The sequence below is a fragment of the Andrena cerasifolii genome, chromosome 15 (assembly GCF_050908995.1).
Source record: "Andrena cerasifolii isolate SP2316 chromosome 15, iyAndCera1_principal, whole genome shotgun sequence".
NCBI classification, from domain to species: Eukaryota; Metazoa; Arthropoda; class Insecta; order Hymenoptera; family Andrenidae; genus Andrena; species Andrena cerasifolii.
Window position 1 is genome coordinate 5,493,563 of NC_135132.1, and position 26,652 is coordinate 5,520,214.

At 45.2% G+C, this 26,652-nt stretch overlaps 1 protein-coding gene across 2 annotated transcripts in view; it reads left to right on the forward strand.

Moving 5' to 3' along the window:
- Positions 1-26,652, forward strand: part of LOC143377407 (uncharacterized) — a 433,212-nt gene that overhangs the window by 81,483 nt on the left and 325,077 nt on the right. For both annotated transcript variants that reach the window (XM_076828629.1, XM_076828628.1), the window contains exon 2: positions 17,916-18,010. The gene's annotated coding sequence lies outside the window, so the exon portion shown is untranslated. The remainder of the gene's footprint in view (positions 1-17,915; positions 18,011-26,652) is intronic.

The following is a 26,652-nucleotide window of genomic DNA, read 5'->3' on the forward strand; positions in this document are numbered from 1 at the left end:
GGATAGAATGACGCGGGGGGTTAAATACGGGGAACGAAACTCCGCGATGAATATTCATATCGAATTTCCTTGCAACGCTCTCTTTCACGTCCACCGTATTTTTGTACTGAATATTCCTGAGCTTCAATTCAGATATTTTTCTTGGCCGGGAATGATTTTTAAATTCCTCCTCCTCCCCCCCCCCCCCCCCGACGAAACTCGCGAAAGCTTTCGTTGTCGTATCTCGACTCAGTTAAACTCTGTCCTGTTCAGTTTCAAATGAAAAGACGCGGGATATGGAGTAACGGGGAAATGTTGAATGGTGTGCTTTGGGGAAAGCACCGTTCAGTTATTTTTAAATCGATTCCCAACTTCGTAGCCGCACAGTGTATTAATCTGCGTAGTCTAAATTGTCTGGAAGACTGTATTCTTTCATGAATATTAAAGTGATTTTAGATCGAGATTTCGATGATGAAATTTCTGAGGAATAAGTTTCTTAGAATGCATTGGATAGTCTGGATCTAATCTACATAAGTGTATCCAGGATTTAACACAAACCTAGCGTTACGTCATCCAGACCAAGTCTGCGCTCTAGTCTTAAGAATCTTACCTAGACCTACGGAATACCTGACTTATAGTCAACTGACTCTTTTCTAATTCAACTTTTGTATTGTGTAAGTAAGTTCGTGCCCAACCCATCTTACTTATATACAGTAGTCTTCTCTGGAATGACAGAAGTACATCTATGATTCATGTAGCCTGCGTTCAACATTGCTCAAGTGGTCAGACCTGACATAAGCTTAACCCATGCTAATTCTAACCTACTAGCTCTACCCAGAGCTATGGAACGCTATCTAGTATGGGATTCATGCGCACCAACCCCGCCACACTGGGTGCTACATTTTTCTAAACACTAAAGCGTCGTATAAATGCTTAGAAATGTGTCCCACCACTTTGGATTTGTATTCACTGAAAAAAAGCTTGCTTGACACTCACATTCCTGCTGCTGAGACCTCTACTTTTAAGGGATGATGTACCACAACTCCAAATTTCTAACGCAACTTCTACTTTTACATCTAACGCAAACTTAATTACACTTAATCTCTGAAATTAATCCAGACCTATTTAATTCTATAGCTCGCACATAACCTAGATTTTATTCGGACGTAAGGTGGAAGTTGTTTGCAATTAATTGGTAACGTCACTACTAAAACATCCCTCTTTGCAAACCACTCGATCCACCGAAACTTGAAACGAAGCTCTAACTTCCTGATGAAATGAAGCTTCAACCGAGTATTAACGTCGAATTCCCTCTTACGTACAATTCGTTCACGTTAATGGGCCCGCGATACAATGGCGTCGCGTCAGAAATAACATTCGACTAATCTAAATTCTAATTTCCGCGTAATTAGCATGCCGTTTCTAGAGGCTTTTATTACGTCTCCCTCTATAGCGCATTATTATATTAGTCACGTGTCCCGTGAATGTCATATTACCCGGCTCCGTGCCGTAAGATTACCCGATACCAACCTGCGCAGCACGAAAAGGAAGGTGAACCGCGGGAATCGCGACATGAGAACCATCTCTTGCCTTCATATCGCCGAAAAGTACCGGGTCCTTGCCTTACTTCCTACCCTGGCGTGCCTCCTATCAGTTGTGCAGTAGTAACAACACGCCAATCCTTGTTTCTGTAATAGTAGCGGCTGGTGAATGTACGGTCTTTAACCTCTGTTTCCTATTTTCGTCGACTTACCACACTTTCTTGAGCCTGGAGTATCTAACTGGAACTGTTTAGGTGCACTAGTACGTTAGATATCGGTGACATGGCTAGGTTCTCGAGTATTAACTGACTTTGAGGGTTAACTAGGTAACTACAGTAGGTACCACCTTGGATTCCTTCACTTAGGAAGACGTATTCTGATTTGACCAGTTTCACTCCTCAAAGCCAGGGTGCAACAAAGTAAGATCCAGTAAGCTGATAAGCTGGCATACTGGGTATGTGGAACAGGGGTACCAGAAAATTTAGCTGTTGGCTTGTTAGGCTACTGCTAAGTTGGGATACTAGATCCACCAAGCTGAGTAAGTTATAAGTTTCCCCTTGCTGTCTTCTTCTTACGTTATTGTTTAGTCTGGCGGAAGGTAGCAAGCGATGGAAGTGCAACATGCTCCTCCAAGTGAAGACCTTCAGGTTGTATCATAGCCTCCCGCAATTTACTCCTCAAGAGGCTCGCCATGTCGCTCCCACTCAATGCACCAGCAGATCCAAGCATTTCCCGGTATAAAAACTACGTACACCTCTTCAAAAAGATTGCAAAAACCAGTGACCTGTAAATACCCAGCTATTTCGAGCAACAGTTATTAAACAACCACTTCAAAGTACCCCAACCAGACACACTACCCGGCCGACTAAATTAATTAAAATCGCGCCAGCGGTATCTTTCGCACGCGCATGTTCCAATTGACTGTCATCCGACTAATTTTCGATGAATTCCTCGTCGTCGCGGGTGTCCCAGCCACGACGTTAATAACGCGCGCCTCTGAACATTCTCTCCCTTGCGCATAATGATAATCGTTTTCCACAACCAGGCCAGCATACACAGAGAGCATGAAGGGGGGGCGGGAGATACAGTAGCCGGGCAGGTTTGAGCGATTTGAATAATGAAAATCGAAACGAAGTTGGCAAACCTGCGGCGGGGGAATAAAAATGGCGCGTTTCGACGACTCTAGCGGGAGATTTCGGATTTACGAAATTACGCCCGCCATTTTGGCGTGGTTTCAATTTCAACGGGCGGCCGTGATGAAATAATTCCATCGCTAATTTCGGCCGGGGCGAGCCTTTTATTGCCCTCGCGCGAAACGTGGCTCTGAAAAATCTCGATGGGGCAGAGGCGGTGTGTAATAATTTTCCCGCGGGACACGTTGCGGAACGGAGACGATGAGTCGGCCGGCTTTTGGAAAACGCGTCCCGCTCGGACTGGAGGGGGTCCACGCGACATTAGACAGGAATGCATGCGTTCGCCGAATCCCATTTGCGAACCGTTTGCTTAATTAAAGTCGGCGGAGGTCTGCTCTGTCGGCTGGAAAGCGCCCGATAGACGTTATCGTCGCGCTCTCCGTCCCTGGGATAAAGTGATAAACGCGTTAATGAAATTAAACGCGACCAGCGCGAAACAGTCGCCCCGCTCCGCTGGGCCTGGAGGATCTTATTGTTGCGTGATCGACTGGTGGTGGTGGCTGTTTTGTATCCGGACGTGGGTTGTAAAGGACTATTTGCCTCGCGATTGGTACTTGGGATGTATTCAGTTGGCAGAGGCAATGTGGTGGTTTAGATAAAATTGAAAGTGTTGGATGATGTGGGGGCATGTTTGAAGAATTGCCTCGTGTGAAAAGGATTTTTTCCTTCACTGTTGCGTCAGGCTTATATTTGAGGCAGTGAGAGGGACAACGGACTAACCGACATTAAAAAAAAATTCCCTACTTTATATGATTAGTAGAGCTTTCCAAGGTATATGTTATTGCTACTAACTCAATTTCGAAAGCAATGTGGATTAGTCTGTTGTTGCTCTCACTACCTCATTTGGTTTAATTCTGTACTAGAGCTGGGGTAAACTATTTCTGTTAACTATGTATCACATTGCATGAAAGGAGTATATACTTTTGCTGAGTGTGACCATTTAGTGCCCAAAATTATTGATTGCTTTTGTAATGGTTCCTTTAAATGGGGCTAGGTGTAGCTAGATATGTATTCTTGCTTATGAACTGTTAGGTCCAGCAATTAGGTCTTCGTCGAGCTGTGCTGCAGAAGTAGATTAGCTTAACGTTACGTTTGAATTTGACTGTTTTAGGAAGCAATGCAACAGTAGGATAGAGTGGATTAGGACGAATCTAAGTTGAGTTTGCATTCAGGTTAGGTCAAACTTGAGACTTCTGTATTGCAGTTGGCTTAGACTTGCTGCAGATTGGCTAAGTGTGTCAGCATTTCAGTGTGTCGATAGTTCTGTCTACTTAATATTTAAGTTAATACTGAGTTTGGGGTGTATTTGTGTTTGAATTAGATCTGTGTCAGGTATATTAGAGCTGACGCACATGCATGACTTGATGAGTTTAAGGGCTGCTCGGGTCTAGAGCCCATAAAAATAGGTGATATTTAGGAATTAATTAAAGGAAAAGTACTACATATAATTTAATGGGACTTTGTTGTATCCCTCTATCCTTGACCTTGAAACCTTATTCCCTAAATACAAGTTTTAAAGATTCCCTATCTAAATCACCAGCGGACGCATGTACCGCCATCCTCGCCACAACAATCATTCAATTTCCTCTCCCTAACTTCATTCTTGTAAATAATTTTACTCAAGAAAAGTTCAAAGAAAAAGTGTAATTTGTTAAAAAAAAAAAAAAAACGGAGGTGAAACGTCCAACGCCGTCCCCTTTTTCCTGTTTCAGACCGTAGAACTTCATTCCTGTCAGCCTTTCCAGGTTTGCTAAAATCCGTTGACCTGAAAAAGCACGAATACCTTTTCATTAAAGAGCCCTTCGTGCCCCGAATTGTCCGTGTAGCGCGCGCGGAACGCAATTGCGCGCGAGGGCGAAACGGATAGACGCGGTTATGCGACAGTAAATTTTAATTGTACGCCTCCATCTCCCAGGCACGATGGCGTGTTCAGTCGTTGGGGTATGATCTCGGTATCCCGATTCTGCCGCTGGCAGCGCCTGCCCACCGTATTGCCGTGTGGTGTACTCGCACGTGTACACACGCGCGCGTGTGTGCCGTTTCGTTGTCGGCGCCAGGACAGATTAGTTTGCAAACAATTTCATTTCTGTCCCTGTCGGCCATTCGCTGGCAAGAACGTGGCAAGGGGGAGGGAGGGTGGGGGGCGAAACAACTCGTGAATTCGAGGAAAAGGGGGAAACTGGGGGGCAGTTGACGGGGCCCTGATTTGGGATCAGTTTTTTGAACCCGTAGTTGGGTAAGTATAGGATTTTAACAGGATTGTTTTCTGCGCCCGAGTTTGAGGTTGCCTTAATCTTGTCTGAGTTTTGGTTAGGAAATGAAGGGGGGTGTAAATGGTATTCGAGGGGAAATTTATGCCCCCTTCTATTAAATGTGCAACTTTGATTATGGGTAGCTTCAACTTACTTTTTGAATGGAAGTGCGACGCGAGTAGATGAGAATAGTTTTGTGGCTAGTAGTTTGGGCAGTAAGTTTTGTGCGGAAAGGGGAGACTTTGTGACAAATTAAATCGCCCGAGTTGTTGCTTCTATACTTATTATTTTATTATAATTTACTTAGAGGATCGCTGTTTGTTTATTCATAGAACATAAAGAAATTGTGATATTTTTATTCGATGGAAGAATATATTATACATATATGTACTAAGTGCATCTTAGTGTTCGTATTCGGATTGTTATATGGTTTTATTGGCAAAGTAATGTAAAGGGGAGTAACTTAGACTGGGACGTTGTTTAAATATAAGTCAAAACAGTAGAACAACATTTTGCACTTGGTCCTTTACTTTCGAGAAAAATGTCTGAGACTACGTACATAGTTGAGTGAGCAGTTACAATAGTCTCAATAATTGCTTTGCATGATCAGCCACCAGAGGCGCCACCATTGCCCGCGCGTACATCCAACAGACTTCGAGGTTAGTTTTCTATGGAATTGAGCACAATATGTACAAGAAAAATGTATTTTTACAAATGCTTTTGCAGTTCTGTCGTGCATCACGTCGTAATCCGTAATAAAATCCACTATGTTTCTTCGTAAAAGTCTCATGGCTATCAATATATTGCGAATGGTTCGGTTCAGTTCCCGATTTACCAGAACATAAAGCATTATGTTCGAAGGTCGATAGTATCCAAAGGTGCGTGATGAATCGATTGGAAATGTAGTCGAAGGATATTGCATATTCTTCAGCGAACCCGAGTTTTTTTATTTAAAAAAAATCCGTGTTTACTTCTGTGCGAGCATCTGTTCCTTGACGATCGAGTGCATCTTCGTTGTTCTGTTCATCTTTCTTCGTGCTTCATGCCATACTGCTGAATAGGTCCCGTACTTTCCAGGATCCGAAAGAACTTCCAGTAGCTTTGGTATTTTTGTAGCAACCCTCTCTCTCCCTCTCTCTCTCTTTCTGCAATTTACTATGTACATCTTCTCTCCATATCCTTCCGGGAGTTTTTGCTCCGGAATAAACCATTTCCAGAGATTGCATCACCAAGCCGATCATCTTCCAAAAACAAGCGAGCCCGGTCGATTGGATCCCAGCATCGCAAACAAGTACTTACTGGGGGACACCTCTGGACCCGTTTCCATTCTCAATTCGCTCGCCGTTGCCCGAAACTTTTCCGGCCAAGCTGAACTTTTCTATTAGCATCCTCGCGTCAGGATGTCCGACACAGCGGCCGGGGAGGGGGCGCACGGAAAGGAAAAGGAGTGGCGCTGGTGTGTCGTAATCGACGAGGTCGACGGGGCCAGTCCTGCCACCCGTCGCGCGGCGGGAGGGAAACGCAAAAATCCCCGGAACGGTAGCGCGCCGGCTTGATTTATGATGATGGCGCGTGTTGCCCCGGACGATCGTTCGGCCTCGTGCCGCCGTAAGACGACCGGCGTAATTTATCGCGGGGGACAAAGGGATCGCGGAAAGTGGGTTGTTTGGCGATCGAAGAGCCAGCGATTCGTGGAGATTTACCGCTGTAATATGTTTGTTTGAATTTTCTGGCGCATCCGACCCCCGCGTTCTATTTGCCCCCGTTGGGGTCGCCACGGTGGCTGGGGCCGAGGAGGGGAGGGGGGAGAGGGGGGGAGATGCGTGCCGCGGCAAAAATTATAGCCATTCCTTCTGCCGTGTTTATGCACTTTATCAAAGTAATAACGGATCGTTAGGGGCCGTGGAATCGCAGTGCATGGCCGGGGCCTGTGGATGTGCACGCGATTTTTATGCGCGAAGATTTGCGATATGCCGCTGGGAAAACTGATTTTAATGGCAGCGTGCGACCGGCTGGACGCTCTGCGGCGCGGGGTTTGTTATTGAAAATAATTTTGATGCTGCTCTCGATGGAAATAAAAGGTTGTTCGTGGTCGTTATCGGGGGAAGGGAGTCGTATTTTTTAAGTGGAGCTCCTGGATTTGGGAACCCTGGCCCCCAGGGTGCTTCTTGTTGCTCTTGTGGAAGTTTCGGGATTGTTAAAGAGGGATTATAGTTTATTTTAATTTGTAGTTTGGTCGCTCTTTCTGTTGCTATCTTCTAGTTAGGATCCATGATTCTGAGCTTTAAAGTTTCAATAATACCTAACCCGGACCTCTCAGGACTTCTTGTTATGAGAGTTGGTTCTTGTTCAAATCCTTTAATGAGGATTCTTCGCATTATTTTAAATTATTCAATGTATCTGTCACGATGCTGTAAGTGAAAGCTCGGTAGGATCTACTAGGACCCACCAGTGACGTTGAACTAGTATATCGCTTCTTATAGTTAGAAACAGAGATATTAAGAAACAATTGAATGTACCTATACCTGCATATAAGTTTAATATTTGTCAGGAACTATTTACCAAGTCTATCCAGCAACATAGAAACCCTGTGTGGGATGGAACCTAAAGATCTTGCTAAACCCTACTTCGTCCCTCAGGTTTTTCTTTACCCAATCATACTCTTATTTCTTTAAATTTATTTCTTTACCTCCTAAACACTTCAAATGAGTACTTGGAACGTCATTCCTTCACCCATTCCCACCTACTCGCGCTCTTCAACCATACCGAGGAGCAACTACTGAGAACGTAACTCCCCACAGAACCCATATTCTTCGCCCAAGCTGTCCACTGTCATCCCTCTATTGGCGTAGAGTATTCCCTGCGTGGGAGGCACTTTTCTCGTTGCAGGATTCAAATTGCACGAGAAGCCGAGAAGTGAGTCCTCCCATGTCGTCGATTTCAGCGACTGCTGAAGGTTTTCGCTGTTCCCCGTTAAACTTAACTGCCATGCCTCCCCATGTGCAACAGTTGTATCGGTGGAAGAACGTCGCGCGCTGTCTGGGCCACGTCGAAGTTCCGCCGGGAAGTTGCGGACTTTCGGGCCGAAGTTGAGGGAAAAGCTTCCTCCTCACGTTCGACCGATCGTGAAAACGTTGTCGACGTCCCGTTTGCCCAGGTGCGCGGCCAGGTAACTCTCGCGGGACCAGACATCGCTGCCAACTGTCACGCGCCACGTACGGGATCGATGCATTATTTTCCAAGTGTCACGGAGACGTGGCCACTCGCGCGGAGGGTCGAGGCGTTGAGAAGTGGCGACGCTTCCGCGGAGACTTCGTTATTCATTCGATTTTTGCCACCCGATCGACGGTACGTGCGCGTCCTCTACACAACTGGACGCAGTGAGGGCTGGATAATTCATGGAGAGGCAGCAGGCGCAGCTGGATATTCTGTATAATTTAGTTTCGTGTTGTTTACCAGGGATGGCAAAATTCTTTTCGTTTGGGTGAGGTGTGAGGGTGCGATGGGAACGTGGACGTATGTTTAGCGGACTTTGGGTGTTCAGGAATAAATGGAGCTATAGGTGGAGCTCAGTCTTGGGTGGTACTGAAGGGAGAAGTGTGATGTTTTTGTCCAATGGTAATGAGCTAGTGCAGTCCACAGTTCATACACTTACTATGGATTTAATGCAGTCCTAGTATAGATCTAGGTTCAGGTTTATGATGGGAACAGTATATATAGTATGGAGGTATGTAGCTATACCTAGGAAAGTCGTACCGTAGACTTATTGTTGCTATAGATTTTGCCTAAGCTCCAGGTAGGTATTATATATATCTCGTGCAAGCATACCACAAACTTGGAACGAAACATGTGTAGCTCTACTGTGGAGCTAGAGTAGATCTTATGTGACCCTATGTTATATTGCTGGATATACGTAGGTAATTTAAATCCATTGTAAAACACATTCATCATTTGTTGAGGCAACTAAACATGCGTTGGCTAGTTTCTCTAAATATAAAAACGGCATTAATTGCAAGCAAACGAACAAAAGACCACAGACCTCAGTGAAGAATCATTCCCTATTCCACACCACCGCGTCACGTTGCCCCATAAAATTAAAATTCCACCTAAACACCGTGACATACATCCGCAAACCCTCCATTCCCTAATCTCAAAATTCCACTTAAATTCCTCGGCTACTCAAGCACCACCAACAACAACCTAAACCACAAACCCTCCCAGGCCCCCCTCTATTCCGCTCTCTACACACGGGCATACACGCCGATGCAAATCAGCTGCAAGCTTCGCTACCCTCATGGGAAAGAACGTGAACCCTTTATTTCCCTGCCGGAAAATCGGAGAAAGGAGTTTTACTTAAAGGCAGACACACGCACACACACAATCCAACAGGAATACTTCTTCCAGGCTCACGTACCAGCCTGTTATCTCGTCCCTCCGCAGAATATTACTGGTATCGTCCCGTCGAGTCGCCTTTTTCCTCCTCCGTCCTCGCCACGCTGCTCCAATTACCTTCACCCGCCACCCCGACCAGCCCACCCGGTTCTCCTTCTTCTTCCTCTTCGTCTGGTCGGGAGCAAATCCGCCGCTGTCCGGACGAAATTCATCAAGCCTCGAGCGGTAGCTGGGCTCGTCCTGGCCCCCTCAGGCTTTGCATTCCTCGGCTTTTGCAGGCAACACGCACACCGTGCCCTGCATAAAAGCGGCCGTCGCGGGCCGCAGGGGTGTCTGACGCGAGAAACACGCGCTCACGGCAGCGGCGGGAGGGAGGGAGGGGGGGGAGGGGACGTTGTTGGAGCGAGGAACGAGGAAGCAGGGTTCAAAAGTGGTTGGCGGTCTCGTGTCTGTCGCGTGTTGAACGGCTTCCGTCGTGCACGCCACGCACGATACTCCAAAAGCACGGGGTCAGCCGGCCATTTCACCGTGACAGTGAAGCGCGTCGACGTTTTTGCCACCCTTCTTGGCTCTTTCAGCTCCCACCATCGCTTGCGTCCGGAGGGGGGGGGGCCGCGAGATGTTTGTCGCGTTCGAGGATTTCTGGTTATGCGACCCCTGCGTTTGGAATGGGGTGGAGGAACTTGGTGGGCAAATGGTTTTTGAGTCTATAATTATATCAGCCAGAAAAAATTTCGAAAAAATATATTTTTTTTTAATTTTCCTAAAGACTGTATGTATCAATCGTTGTACTGTATCTATCATGTTGGTATACTTAGTTATTGTAGATATTCCTTAGCTCTGTGCAACATCGATAGGAATATAGTTCCTCCTTGCTATATTTCTAATCAATCTTCAGCCAATAAACTGTTGCATTTGTTATAGCAATATAATTAATAAGAGTGCTTAAATGAATATCTGCAACAAACGTCAGTGTCATCTCAAGGTCGCATCTGCTTCCTGAAGCAACCCTTAGAATATTTCATTCCTGCCTCTCCGAAATGGACGATTATTCGCCGAAATATTTGCGCCGTAAATCGTTACCCCTTTCAATTAACAAAATAAGTAACACCTCCACCTCGGCATGTATCGCTCTGTCGGTTCGTAGGCCGTCGGTCACATCGAAGCAGGCCTTTATCGGAAGTGCAGAATCTGTGTCCCGTACGTGTTGCACATGCACGCAACCGGGGGCTGCTCGTGCATCACGCAGCCAGCTCGCGTTTTCACCCCCGCGGCTTTTAAAAGGCCTGGCTGCGAGGGGGATGGAAAAAGGGCGGAAGAGGCCATTTAAGCTGGACGCGGCTCGGTACCCGACTGAATAACACAAAGGCGGCGTTTCGTCCCCCCCTCTCGACTCCGTCGGCTGTGGTTACAGGCTTAATGGCGTAAATAGTCACTCTGTTCGACCCCCCCCCCCCGCCCCCTGCCAACCTCGTCCTTTTTTCCCTCGTTCAATCTTGTTCTTTCTTCGACGGGAAACTCGATTGCCACGGGACCAGCTACTTCTTCGCCATTTCGAAACGCGTCCATCGATGCCCAGCAGTCGTCTCGGCAGTGTTGACCAAGCACTTTCGATGAAAATTTTACACTCGACCCAGCCGCAATGGTGCGAAGTGGATTTTCAACGTGCTACAAGGTGCGTGTTGCTTGATACAGAAACAAAATCAACTGGCTACTTGGGGGCATTCAGGAAATACCCCTACCTCGATATATTCCTGTGGCTGCATGGGGTTCAGCGTGTAAAGGCTGCCGTTCCAATGCGCGGCTCGCCGCCAGCCGCCGCGGCGAGCCGCGCATTGGAAATCCCAGCTTTATAGGGCAATTCCGGTAGAGATGTACCGCCGGGAGAGACGGACCAGTTAAGTATTTTTCAATCTATCCGTCAGAATATAATTTTTATTGAAGTGGTCCAACTCACCCGTAGTAAGGGAGGGATATACGTCTCAAAATTTTATTTTACTTATTTCCGTAGCTAGGTATTTATAAAAATATCGTGTTACGATCATGCCCTAGAAAAGAGAGTTCATCACACGAACTGATAAGTCTAATATGCAGTACTTTGAAAATATTTAAGTTTGGGATGATTGTAAAGACTTGGTCCATGTCTACCGGAATCACCCTAAGCGAATGCTTGTGGCACATTGGGAACAATGATAGAGTCCTGCAATGAACGTTCGAAATCGATGTTTCCGTGAACGAGGAACCCCAGAAAGGTGCATCAGTTTAATGTTCCATCACCAACATCGTTGGCTTCCCTGTAGTTGCAGCAATCACACTCTGCAATCGTCACGGGCCATCCTTTCAGGCTCAAAGAGGGAGGGTGGGGTTCTTCCATGTCATATCGTCGATACTCAGACCTGACAATTAATACGTTCTAACCTTGCTAACGAGTACTCGGGCTCTATTGCGCGGCTCGTTTCAGATGATAATGAGGGCGGCTCATCCATTAGCAGAAACGAGACCGTCAGCGCGTGTACGCGGTGTTTGTACCGAAATCGATAGCAGTCGATGGAAACGATAGCGCGAATCAGCCGATTGAAACCCGATATGGCACCCAACAGACACTGACTACAATATTATGAACGGCGCAACAGAGAACGCAGGGTGCAATTATTTCGCTTCTATGTTTGCCTCCTTCTTGGTAGAGGTAGCTCATCAGAGAGAAAGCTAACTGGGCTCGGATGTGACCCCGTGATTGGGTATTGTTTCTCTGAATTTTAGTAATTCTCTTCTGGGAATGTTTCTTCTGGGACATTTAGGAGCACCGCGTGCTGATAAGTATCTCGATTTGAGAACAGTGGTCTGATTCTCCATCAGTGGATGGAGCCAGCCACAGTGCTGGCTAAATTGGGACGCATTCCTAGCAGAATGCAGCTCATACTGAGAATAATAATTCACAGAAGTTGGTTTGATCGTAACGACGATATGAGACACAGAAGGTATCCGTGCCAAATCAGCTGATTGAAACGCGACGGCCATCATGATTCGTTATTACCCGCATCAGGCTGGAGGGAACCCGCCGCGATCTGCTTTATGGTTCTTGCATATCCGCTCGCTGGAGTGACTTATGAAAAGAAAGGAGAGCAGTGATGTAGAGTGGACTGTGGAGGTAAATGAGAGATAAGGGAAAAACGTGGAATAGTTCTCGAAGACAAGTCACTTTCAGTTATGAAGTGCGGGGATCCTTGGTGAGGGTAATAGGGATTTTTATTTATTTACATAATTGTGCAGGATTTTCTGTTATTTTACATGATTAGAAATTTCAGGATTTTGGAAAATACGTTAAGTATTTATTCATCATTGAATTTTGAATATACATACACAGTGATTGAAAACAATGTGTCATAAATTTTGCGTGCTATAGACCATAAAGCAGAGCTTCGCAACCTTTTCTAACCCTCGGCACACCTAAGCCCTTCCCAGAATTTGGCGGTACATCGCATGCAAAATTATAGAAAACATATAGAAGTAACAAAAGGTACATATAAAAATGACAGTTTATTTATTTATTGTTTTTTATTTCATATATTTAACATCGCAATTAAGGAACTAACAAAATTTTTTACTCATAACTAATATTAACTATATTAACTTGTAACTATAACTAATATTAACTTTTGACTATAACTAATGTGATACCTTTGCTTGTCTTTATGAACCCAATAGTTTTATATTCGGCGCGATTTTGGTAGAACCACTCGAAGTTTTTCATGAAGGCCTTTCAATCACGACCGCATATCATTTTTTATTAAAACTTAATTAAAAAACTTTGTTAAAAGAAAGTTGTACCTTTTCTCCTCTGGAGGAATTTCGCCGCGGCATACTTAGCACCGTCTCGTGGCACATCGGTTGCGGAGCACTGTTATAGAGGGCGATACAATGAATATTTCTCCTTAATAAAGGTAACCTAATCGCTAGTGACGTTTGTAAGAAGAATTCCAAGCACACAATAATGATGCCTCCATACTAGATCACTAAACCCCGAAACTACAGTCTGATTTTCGAGAGTTGAGACCTGAGGCGGGTCCTTCGGACGGAGCGAGGTTAAGGAGGACCCAATGGTACGCTACGGATTGTATGCGGCGTAGCGTACCATTGGTTCCTCCTGAGGGCCCGCCTCAGGTCTCAACTCTCGAAAATCACACTACAGTCAACACTATTCCCCCAGTGTCGCCGGTGGCGCCCTCTCCTGTCTGCGCATGCGCCAGCGCGTTTAGAGACCTGGCTACACAGAACCTAACCTATAATATGAGCAGATTTCAAGATGACAAAGAATATTTCTAACGTTATTTCCACTGCCAATCAGTCTGAGATTCCCTTACGTCTAGAGGGGCGGACATTCCTCCGTTCCTCGTCATTTCTCTACCAATTTTCCATGGGGAAAATGCGTCTGGACTTGAACGATAACTTAAATCCTTTGGCTAGAACTCCGCGAAGTTGACCATCAGCACACAGAGTGCATTATTATTAGCGCTCGAGCCAAGAGAGCGACGTAATGGGTGCACTCTCCTGTGTCAGTGTCTTTGTGAAGCTCGCGTGGACTCGGGTTCCTAGCTCTTCTTCATTCCCTTTCGCTGTTCAGCTTCTTTTTCAGACCGACTCGTTCGCTGCTCTCTTGTGCAAGCGCGAAAGTGCTTACCTTCCACCCACCCCTCCCCTCGCCGCTTCCTCTTCGTCCTTTTGCGATTTTCTTCCCTTATTTTTCTTTTCTTCTTCTGCTTCGACGTTCTGCCACGTTTTTACTAGCCACGTTTCATAGTCTCTCCGCGAATTTTTTACTCACCCCCCCTCCCCTCCCCCTCCATCCACCCCATCCTACCATCTATTTTCACGTTCCCTTTGTTTCCTTCCGATTCTTCGACATCTCCCCACCTTTTGCTGCATTTTTTATGCATGGTTTTCCTCGTTGGTCTAATGTTTAGCCCTCTCCTCATTTTCCTTTGTTTCTCGTGCACCTTGTTGGGTTTTTCTCGTTACCTTCTTCTTCGTATTTGTGCTGTCCCAGTTCCTACGTATGTTTATTGTGATTTCTTATTTAGTATGTTTTCAACGGTTCGTTTCATTTGTAAATCATCCCCTAATGTTCACCCACATTTCCCTACACTACTCGCTGTAATCACCACTTTGCTTTGAGCTCTGTTCATCCAACACTATTATGGTACCATGCATGTACTCTACTCTCTGGACCACCTTCGTCTTTCCCCAGCTTATTCTCACTTTCCGTGTTACTGCCTTCAACAACTGTTGGCTTCCACTTTCCACAATCCCTCCTCCTGCTTTGCCTATCCTTTCCCACTTCTTCATCCCCTGCTGCAATACTACGCTCCATTTTCACAGCCTTAGCCCTCTGGGTCCTCTTCGGCGCACTCCTCCGTCTTCCCCACTTCTCTGCTTCTCTTTTCCATCGAGCCTGGCCGTCGCGCCTCGACGAACGGCCGTCACAGAGAAATTTCATAGAACGAGCCGCGCCCACTGCTCATTAAAGCAATTAGTACCTGTAGCTGCTACAGCGGCCTGGCTCATCTCCCTCGCGGGACGTTGCTCCCTTTCTCCTCTTTCGTCCCTCGTTTTATGCCCCCGATCGCGCGCGTACTCTGCGGCAGAAACGCGCCGCGGCTCGCTAAGCCGACAGAGGGGCACTCTTTCACGCGTCGTAAGGAATTAAGCGGAACTTGGCGTGAGTGAAGCGTCCAGACGCTTTTGTGGATCAACGCTTCAGGATGCGCCAGTTGTTTCGAGATTTGACCTGTGTCGTTCAGATTGCAGGTGCTTTCAAGTTACACCAAGTGTTCATTTTTAATCCGTGATTAGGAGGCTTGGTTCAGGTGCAGATTGAGCTGACTTACTGATGATTTATAGATATTTAAGTCAGTGTTCAGTTGAAAGGTTTTCGGAGAACTTTTTGAACCCTAGATTTTTAAATTATTCTGAGGGGTGAATGGAATAATAACGACTACAGTCTCTTTCACCACACTCCTTTTAATACACGAGAAAAGGTGATGCACTGCGAATCAGTGTAGTAACAATTTATTCTAAACGGCGCGAGTCGATGCCACTAAAGACAGTTCCACGGAGTGAGTGAGGGCGCGCGTCACCTCTGGAGGCTATTTATACAGCCCTCTCAGAGGGACGCGTCCCTCAAGCGACGCCGAAAACGCGCGGCAAATTTTGGCGCGAAAAGCGCGTCCCCGCGCTGGAAAAACCCAGACCTGGGCGAGCCTGGCTGCCAGATGCCTACGTGGCCATAGCCTGACTCACCCAGGCCCACGGGGGAAAACCCAAGGGTACACAAAGGTACAGAGAAGTCGCGTCTCCAATATGGAGGCGAAGTAACAAACAACCGCTACAATTCTGTATTTCTTAGGCCATTATGTGAGCTATTAGTTCCCGGATCTGTGGGTTAACCTATGCATTCTAGATACTTAGCTTAATTTGTAATTCTACAAATCTTTGGGTCAGTTCTAACTTCCTTAGCCTTTGGGACAGTTCTTAATTCCTAGATTCTTAGGTGAATCAATGACTCTTAGTTTATTAAGTCGACCCTTAGTTCCCGGATCTTTAGTACAGTCTTAGGCCAATCCTTGGCTCCAGAACTTCAGTTATTCTTTAGTTCTGATACCTGTGAGTCAATTCTGAATTCCTAGATCATGAGCGCAATTCTTAATCCTAGAACCTCTAGGGGAATCCTTAGATCTCGAGCCCCCCAATGAACCCTTAATTCTTCAACTTTGACATCCATTTCACCGTACAGGGTTATCCACTTAACTCAGAACCCGAGCGCGCGAGAACAGATGCCTTTATCAGACAATCGCCTCGACATTTGTCCTCAGGGAAAACGACGCAAAAACCCTGAGCAAGGCATTGGTGCATCCAAAATCCAATTTCTTCTTTAGGACAGGGACTGACTACTTGACCATTCATCTGTTCTCGCGGGGTCTGAGTTGAATTGGGTAACCCTGTAGAAGCATATGTCAAGTAGCAAATCAAAACAGTTGAGTCCTCGCCAGAGGATCAATTTGACCAACACAGTTTCCTTCCCTCAAGATCATTTTTCCCAAACTTACAAAGCCTATTAATTCTTCCGCCTGCAGTTGTCATACTTTGCATCCCTGGCACCTGATCCTATCCAACACCAATGCAAATCCAACGCTACCCTATAATTTAACCTTAACGCGACCTTGAAATCTAACTCGAAATTTTCCCCTGAAAATTCCCTAGACACTCATTTCCACTTTCCTCTGTGGCCATTCAATTCTATAATTCTAAGTTCTCCGTCTTTCTCATCCCTCCATCGAATCGCATTCAACGTAAACGGCTGCAGCATTCTACGCAGCTGAAGCAGCCGTAATTCGGCAAAAAAGCAGGCAAAGTTCGCGGCACACGCTCAAAGTGTATTTCACATGGAAACTGGAAGGAACAAAACGAAACGAAACAAAACGGAAGCAGGTCAACTTGTCTACTGCGGGAAATGTGTAACTTCAGTCGAGTGCATAACCGCGTGCACGGTAACCATCCCCCTCCCCTCCTCCGTCCTCCAGCGAATTCTAATAACTTTTGCGTACCTGTGCTCTCGTACGACCGGCCTCTGTTTACGAGGATGTTTTCAGCAGCGCTTTTCGACCAACTCCCACCGTTCCCTCGGCCGGATTTATATTTTTAATTGCGCGACAGACTACGCGCAGCATGAAAGCTTTATGCCCTCGCAACTTTGGGGGTTTCGTTTTTCCAAAGCATGAAACACCGGCCTTAGTTCGTTTTCAGGGGAACGAGGCATGGCCTTTAAGATAACAGCCCCCAAGTCCTATGCAGCTTTAGGCTGCGCTGTTTGACAGCCGGGAGGGCATTATTTTTTGCAATGGGCGAAGGGGGTGTTTTGCTGTAGTCAAGGGAAGTTCTTGTGACTTTGCCATACTTTGAGCTCTTTCAAATTTTTGAGTACAGTTTACGACTTATTGTTAGCAATTTGTGGCCAGGATTCGTGCTGTTGAAGTACATGCAAATTTCATTTGAAGTCGTTGGCCTCTTGTTTTGTTGTTGTTAGTATTTGAAATTTATATAAGTAACACTGGGTCAAAATGGCCCACAATTTGACTTTGAGGTAAAATATTTTTGGGGCGTTATTGTAAATGGTACTTCTCTTTAAACATTGTGATACTTGTGTTCATTTTCAACGATGAACATATATTATACAATCTTTATCTCAGAAATTTTGTGATTTAATTTAACAGATAGTTTTTAAACAGCAGCTGATTGAAAATTGGCTTGGGTAGAATCGACTCGATGTTCGAAAAATAGGTGTGGCCACCGAGGGTGCAATAATAGATCGAGCAGAAGGTTGATATTTTTTTATTATGTTTAAGTGAACTTAACTTTACGTGTGTTGTACCGTGTTTGCGCTCCATTTTTTAAATTCAATTTCATTCAGTAGAAAGTTTTCGTTTAAAAAATATTGGAACTTTGAGACTTCTCATAGATCTGACGATTAGTGAATTCAATTTTTTTAATTTTGTATGTTTCAGGCATAGGGAATAGTGTGGTTTGTTATGGACCGTTGTGCAATCCAGCAGGGTGCCTCAACAGTTGAACACGATACAGGGAGAAAACCTCGAAACAGGTAACTTATTTTATCCGTCTATAACTGGGTTTAACTACAACTTTCAAGCACTGGAGAAATGCAATTTTTAGATAGCAGAGTGAGAGGAACTATAAAAAATTAATTAAATTTTCTCGAACGTCTTATAGGTATACTTTTCAAAATTTTGCAAGCTACGGGTAGGAACGGCTAAGTAAATGTTCTCTAAATATTTTTTAAGAAGTAATAGCTCTCTGAAAACTCCAAAATTTCTCTCCACACAAACCAAAAAAGTGTTACAGAATCAGAAGTATTAGTCGTCTCCAAATATCATTTTAAATCCCAAACGATCACAAGTGCTCAGAGAAAAATTGCAAGCAGATTAGAATTTAGAAGACTAATTGCCTATTATGAAAGTAAATAAGTAATATGATTGCACTAGTCCGGAGAAAATAGTAAATTACACTATTTCTCCAGGAGTCTCCTCGCAACTCTCAATCTTCGTAACTCTTCCACATTAAAATACTAATAAACCAAACCGAGTTCACGTTAACAATAAGAATCGAAAACTAGTCACGACCCCAAGCTTACCAAAATCCTCCCTTGTCATCGTCAAATTCCCATAACAGATTTGGGCAAAATTTATTTCGAATAACGAATAAAGTCGCAGGATTTATTCGTGAGTAACGAATAACAATTTATTCGAATAAAAAAATATTGTATATTCTCAAATTGCTTTTATTCTTTTACTAATTTCTTCTAATCACTTTTATTAATTTTACTCGAAATTTGTGTTCGAATAATGTTCCACTCTGCCCTATAACCTACTACCCCAAAACGATCACCAATTAACAATAACAAGTTGCAAGTGAATCAGAACCTCGAAAATTAATTTTTATAAACATATTCAATATTTCTCCTGCATCTCCCAAACTTTCACCAACCAACGACATGTCACCCAGTCACTCGGCCCACAACTAGTCACACTCCCAAAACAATAAAAACCGTTCCCCCAAAAGAATCGGAACCTCATGCTTGCCAAAATCCCCCCTCGTCATCGCCGAAACCCCGTGCCCCCAAAACGCTCCTCGGATTCCTTCGAAATTCATTCCCAGTGTACGACTGGCCGTGTCCAATAAAAACACACCGTTCGAAGGAGGACAACCACACGGGCGGGGGGAGGGCGCTGGGGCGCTTGGAGGGCAGGCGGGATGGTTGAGATTCGTGAGCGTGGAGTTATTACCAGCGGACCGTGTCCTCGTGGCGAAAGAACGTGCTTTGTGTCGGCTGTCTCCCCCTTGTCAGTTTCGTCGTGGTTTGGTGTCGCGCGTCCGCCCAGGATATACATACAAAAGGATCCGCCTTTGTGTCTGGTCGCGGTCATTTTTGCCCTGTGCTGGCGAGACGACGCGGCCAGTCTCGAGAGCGTCCGTGTCAGGCTGTTTTATCGGACGGTATCTGATGGCTGCGCGTTTCGACGGGCTCGCAAAAAGGCCGATTGATTTGCCAATCGTGCCTGGACCACGGATACACCCGTGTCTCGCGCCATTGTCGGCCAATTGCGGGAGAATCGTTCGCGGGGCAGCTTTGGCAGCAGGAAGGATCCCTGCTTCCTTTTGCATTCAAGGAATAATGGGATGGGGACGGGCGGAGCAGAGGTTTCTGAGGTTTCCGAGCTTTCTTTTGCATCCTACTGGCGTCTTTTTCATCCGTCAGCCAGCTAGGTGGACTGGATGTTGCCACTGCCCCTCGCCCCCTTCGTACCCCATTCCATTGGGCTCGCCACCACTCTTTTCTGTCCTCTTCTTTTGTCTCGGTCCTCACGGTTTATTTCCTCGCCCTCCTCGTACCTCGTCGTTGACTGGGTGTTTCCTCTTTTTACCCAGCGTCCTGTCGATGGTGTCGGCGACCCATCGATATCGAGACGCGATACGGCACGGTGACGGTAATGACGAATTATTAAGTGATCGCGCCGCTCGTGCCGCCCCGCGGCAGGATTAGGAAACACTCGCCACGCTCGCTTACGACGTTTACGCGTTCCTCTGCGCGAGAGCTGGGATGGTAGGAGGATTCCTTTTCGGGAGGTTGCTTTTTACGGTCGATTTGGTTTGGAGACTGGTTTTATTTGTTTGTTTTGTATCTCTACTTACTTAGGGTGCAGCGAGTCTCGGAATTGGTGGCGCAGCCGAGTTCCTTCGGTGGAAACGAAAGGGGGAGCGGATAAAATTCATTTTATTGAATTAAATTCATTTCCCAACAGGGAATTGAATTTATTTCCCACTCAGGCGATTTTTAATTAATGTTATCTTGAAGCAACTCCTCAATTCTCCACTGAGCCAATTGTTATTATTTGCAAATGTCCTTGTTACACACTAATGATGTTATGAGAAAAGTACAAAGAAAATGAAGACTGTAAATTGTATAAAATGGGAAACTTATAATTAAATGCGTGATTACGTGTAACGAGCAATAGTGAGACCTCGAAACCATATGCTCCAACAGAACACGAAGAAAGATTCGGTGTTCAGCAGATCTAGTATCGAAGCACCCAGTAATAAGTAAAAGTACATATCCTTTATCTCACATTTTTCACTTTAACATCTCCTACAAACCTCACACTGCATAGTTCCGCTGCTATTAAACATAACCTTAAAATCGTCCAAAGAGCACCGAACTCGCAACTCCCTACGCCACTGCACATCAATTTACTCCACCAGTTCCCCCAGCAGCAGCGAATTTGTATATAGACTAAGTAGCCTGCAGCCTAGGGCGGCAAATTTGGGGCGAAAGAAATTGAAAATGTAGCAAAATGTTTTTATTTTGGCTGTTTTGACCAAGTGATCTTTGACAGAGATTTGAGACAACATTAAAAACAATTTAATTTTAGCATGTAGCAGATTAACAATAACTGATGTAGAGTTAATTTAAAATTGTCTCAACTCTTTTCAATTAAAATAGTTAATGATATTTCATGAAAAGGGTAGCAGACTCCAAATCCGTCCCTGCTCCCTGGAACAATTTTTTAACCTCCCAGCGCACCTGCATTACACCTCTGCCAAAGCAACATCATCACCATGTGAATAGCCACTAGCTGTAGTCGCGCCATGAATGTTCCCCAATACATACTTTCCACGGCCGGGCCGACGTAACGACGCCCATCATGAACGCGCGGGGAAACAATAACTTGCGTAATAACGCGCCCGTCAGGATATCAGTGGCAAAGCTCCGCGGGTCGTTCGTTATCATCCCGACTGGTTCTTCGTGGATCCCAGGGCTGGAAGGGTGAGAAATGAAGCGAGGTGGCCTGGCCAGTATCGAATAGCGGAGAGACGCGACTATAACCAGCAAGCCACCAACCCCTGTTCTAATTAAGCCCGGCTAACCTGCGAGTTAGGATTATTACTTGGCCCAGCTGGATAGAGAAGAGCCGCGCACGGGGCTCCGGGTTTATGCTTGCGCCTGTGTGCGAGTGTGTTCGACGCTCACGTGCGCGAATGACCGAGTGAGAAAGAAGTCGGCGGGTTGGGGAGTGTCGCCTGGCATCCCGCCAACTATCCGCTTCCGTTCCCGTTCCTGTGGGAGCCGCCGACAGGAATTCAACACGTTTAGACGTTACCGAGAGGAAACTCTTTGAAAATTCTTGCAAGTACCGCTGTAACCACCTCATCTTTACCTCACCGCCCCACCCGTTGGTTTAATGTAACGTGTGTAATATATACGTTTGAGCGGAATGTACCCCGCGATAGGAGAAGTTATTTCAGCCAAGACGTTCGTGAGGATAAGAGGGGAAGGGGGGGGGGGATGTTGATGGAATGGATGCTACTGGGTTTGTTGGTGCGAATGGTGTTAGTGGGTTAATGAAGTTGTACTGTAAGGGGATCTGTGGGCGGGGCGGGTCGGAAAAGTTCGGGCGGGATCGGGCGACATCCTGATACTCACTTATCCCAATATTGCTCGGGATCAGAGTTGCCAGGGAATTCTCTACGCGTAGAGAAGACATGACGTCACATAGACCTACTCGAAAGCGTGGGGTCCAGGGATGCCAGAAGTAGGGACAACAGGGACGGGTTATGCCGTATCGCGTCTCTACCTTTGGCAGTCCTGGTAGCGTCACTTGGACTGGCTTGGTTTGTCGTTGGCATTCGTTGGCATGACGTCACCAACACAAATATACCATTACTGCTGTAGGTGTTCCTCTTGTCCCACTCCGTACCACGTCATGTGGTGTCTACGCCGCCATTAATTCCCTACATATGGTAACCCTGCTCAGGATCCTGACAGTTGAGTCGCGATAGGAGAGTATCGGGATCTTGCCCGAAATTTGCCGACATGTCCCTCGCCCCTAATTTCGCTAGCTTTTAATGATTTGGGACTAAGGTTGAGATGGAACGATGTCCAGGTCTTAGGGAATACACGAGACTTGAATGAATCGTTTCTTGAGGTTCTGAGAAGAGTATACAGTTTGTGCCTTGTGTGGTAATCGGCTTTGAAGCGTTCAAGTTTGTTCTGGCACAATTTTTATGCCAATTGAGCGAATATGGGGTGGTAATGTGGAAGGGATAGAGATGAGAGGCTATTGTTTTGCTTTATGGTGTTGTTTCGGTGGAATTGTACTCGAAATGTTGGAATTGGTGAGTACCAACAGCTTCTGGAGTATGAGCCATTAATGGTTGTTTTAGTAAAAAAAGACTTCCAAGTCGTTGGATTGATTTTAATAGAATTTTCGTGCTTTTCAAGAAGCACAATAGTTACAGGTCACAAATGAGATGTAATTCAAGTTCTAGAAATGGGACACATACGCACCTGCCCTTATAAAAACGTCATTGTTCGCGAAGAGACACGACACCAACATCCACCCTGTATTCCCAGCGCTCCAGCCGCACCGTTCCTGGACAAACTGCATTCCTCCCCTTCCTTTTCCTCGTTTTTCGTAGACTGGGTACACTTCGCCTCCCTCGACGAAGTCACCATCATCGGGAGTGGAGACTAAGGAGACGAGTGGGCTGTGGGGGACGCTAATTCGCATCCGTTTTAAAGCAAGGACGATAAGCTCTCGCGAGGAGGATCGGAGGGAACTAGAGCGAGCCGCGATAATACGTCTTTCCTGTCACGTAGCGGCCGATGGCATTATGATAATGCCGCGAATAAGAAGGATTCAGGGGCGGAAATGTGAACGATGAGTGAAGTGGCGCGGCAGGGATGTACTACCCTTGCCGGGCGGCCCTGAGGAGAACGGTTTAATCGAGATTCGATTTTTCATTTTGGTTTACGTGCCCCCGCGCGGCTGATACCTTGGCTGTGTCTTGAAATTGGAATACGCCCGATGGTGATCACGCGGTCCGCAGCGTTGGGCGAAACGCTTTGCTGGGTCCTTCTCAGCGTGATTTCTGGATTGTGAATTATTCATGGAATTACACGGGAATTTTGAATCTAGAGGAAGTGAATGAAGGGATAGTTCCTTTTATTTTATCGTTAAAGTCCTGGTAGACAGAGTTTGATGGCAAGTATGACTGTGTGGCTAAATTTTACTTTGATTCGCTTAGAAATTGAGGTAAATGAAGGCTGGTGGAATATAACAACATGACAAGGCAGTACGTGACAAGCCCTCTGGTACCAGTGTCACGATACTGTTCCTGAATTTTCGTTTAGAGACACGAATAGCAATATTGTGTGAAGTAATTTGTTTAAATGAATTTAGAAGTGTTCTATTAAATACCACATGGTTTGGAAGGTAATTAGGGGGGGGGGGCACTAGTGGAGAAAGTAGAGGGAGTAGCTTGAGCTTATGGACACCCAAAGTTTTATTTTACGTAGACAGCCCGTAAACTGTAGCCTCAGCGAAGGCAACTGGCTGCTGAAGGCCACTAACGAGCTCTCCCCCACCATACCATTTTTCAATCCCCAGCACGCTGCGCGTCATCATCTTACGCATGCGCATTGCAGTACCCAAAGTTTACAGCCACTGTTAGCCCTGTGGGAATAAATATACTTTATTTTTCAACCAATTCGTTACTATTTGTAAGAAAATGAGTACGAAAAAGTGGCATGAAACTATTTAAAAATTCGTGAATCTGTAATTTACGCGAAATGGTGTAAAATACTATCATTTTGGTTGGTAACGCGTAATATAAATCGAATTGGGCGACGAACTTTTCGAGGACGCAAGAAAATGGCGGAATTATTCACGATGTATGATATTCGGGAACGCCTCGTTCATATTTTATTCAGTGCCCATAAATTCAAAGTATTCCATTAAGCCTTTTCGTGAATTAAGTTCTCTTTCGCATGGCAATATCGACATTCCCATGGAATTCCGAAATTTTATCCATTATGGCAGTCTGGTTGGTCACGCGCGACGATGTAGAAAAATTCCATCAACTTGTCACCACTGTACTAAAGTATTCCTTCGCGCTCTATTCTCGTGTCTATCTCAAGCGAAAACAGTTGAATCCACTTTCATATTTATGGAATTTATACTGTGCCATCCACTTTGTAAAACTGACTATTACGTAAACATCTGACAGGCATGATGCAATGGCTGTTCCTCTAATTTCAAATACAGAAAAGGTACCACTACGTCCACCAATTCACTGGTCACTCTCTAATCGTCTCTAACACTTTCACTATCAAGTAGTCTCATTACCAACTAACCCAAACTTAATCTAGAAAGGGTGTTATGCCGACACTTAACATCACTAATCCCTCATTCTCCCTTTTCCACAAGTTGCTTGCCAACCAACGCTGCATTGAAGGCCCAAGATGTAACCTAACCCTAAACGCAGTTCAGGCTCTAACTGCAACTAAGACAAAGTCAGGATAGCAACAACAATTAATCCATTCGTACCTTAGCGACTACTTTGAACACTTTATAACTATCACTGATGACACTTCAGAACACCCAGGTCTGTCTGAGGTCTGATTGAACCTACCCAAAGCCTAGTCCACACCTGGAGCAGATTTAAACCCCATTTCAATAAAAAAGACCTCTACCTAGACCTAGCCTAGCCTTCACAGACACCATGCACGTGGAAGACACGCTAATTTCGCTGTTTTCCTCGATGGTCTACGTCCCAACGCTACCAGCGCTGGTAATTGGATAGGAAGCTAATTAGACCATCCCCGTTCCGCGTCCGACGAGGCAATCCAGGCTGAAAGAGAGCCGCGAGATTTATGTCGAAGAAAAGACCACGTAAGAGAGCGAATCACGAAGAACGTTGCGCTGAGAGATCTATCGCTCCCAGCCCATCCCCCGATACAGCCATGGAAAATGGAATCGTGGACGTTCAGTGGGACATCCGGTAGATGGAATTCACACATCAGGCCGGGGATCGATCACGGGACACTTTCCGCGTAGCGACCTATGACAAACACTCAGAGATTTTCCTGCAGCGTCTCCGTAGATTCTGTTAAACACAGGTGGGCAATGTCTTTCCAGTGAATCGATACCAGGCGGAATTGTAGGAAACGTTAATTCGAGCTGTCAAATATTGGACGTGCCGGCCAGTTGAATATCCAGTCGAAATCTGCCGCTCGACACAATGTAATCCTATTATTGGAGATTTACCTTTTTACTGGGTGTCCTGGGCGCCACTGGGTTTTCGTGGTTGTTGGGGATTTTTGGTCGTCCGTTGCTGGAATGGTGAAATGGGTGATTTTGGACCTAACGAGACTTTCAACGTTTTTGGACTTTTAAGGTTATTTGCATGATGCAGCAGGGAGGGGGTTCCTGAGGTTTGCTACTTTTTTAATAGACTCTAGGGGGTCTTTTAAATTTTTTTGTCGAATCAGTTATTTTTCTGAGGTTTCGGTTCTTATTTTTGGCTAAATAGGGAGCTTGTGATTTGTCGTAAATTGTTTCCTGAATTTTATAATTAAGGTGGAAAAAGGGGATGAACTGTTTTTCGAAATGCGTCTATGTGAACACTTGACAGGGGATGACTTGCAAAATTAGTGCGGAAAATTTGTAGCAAGATTTTCTGTGTTCTGTTTCCTAATCTGTTAAGATTGTAGGTTTTTTACAAACGTGGGTTATGCAGACTGAAGAAATCGAGGGTTAGGTGAAGGCGTCAGTAATTAGATGCGCAACTTATTCTATTTTATTAAAGTCTTAAATAGTAGTGTCACTGCCCAGTAATTAAGAATTACATTCAGCAAACGATATCCTAGAGTTAAAGGAATTTAGTCTTTCAATGGCTTCAGTTCTGCTGCTTAAAAGATGACGCGAATTGTTAAATTCTGATTTACGATTTTCATTTGCTGAAAGGTTACAACGTAGGTCCACATTTCTTACTGAGCAATACTCCTCTTTTTGCAGCAAGAAAATGTAAAGGAAAGAGAAGCAAGACTAACGACGTGCCATATCCGTTGAATTTGTACATTTATTACCGAGTAGTAATGAGTCGACGTTCGCAGCTCCACGTATTAGCTTTCCGGATTAAAAAAAAATTAATAGCTATCGCTGAAAAATGATACTTCCATCTATTATAATTCCAGCATTTACATAAAAGTGAATGTTCCGTGGAAGAGAAGCTGATGTCGATTTATTTGAAAATGTTTTTACTAAACTACATGAATACACAAATCATTAACATTACTATGTATATCATAATACCCTTTCGCATAACAAATTGTGGACCTTGAATTCGATTTTCCGATATTTTGCGATTGCCCTGCTCTGCATAAAC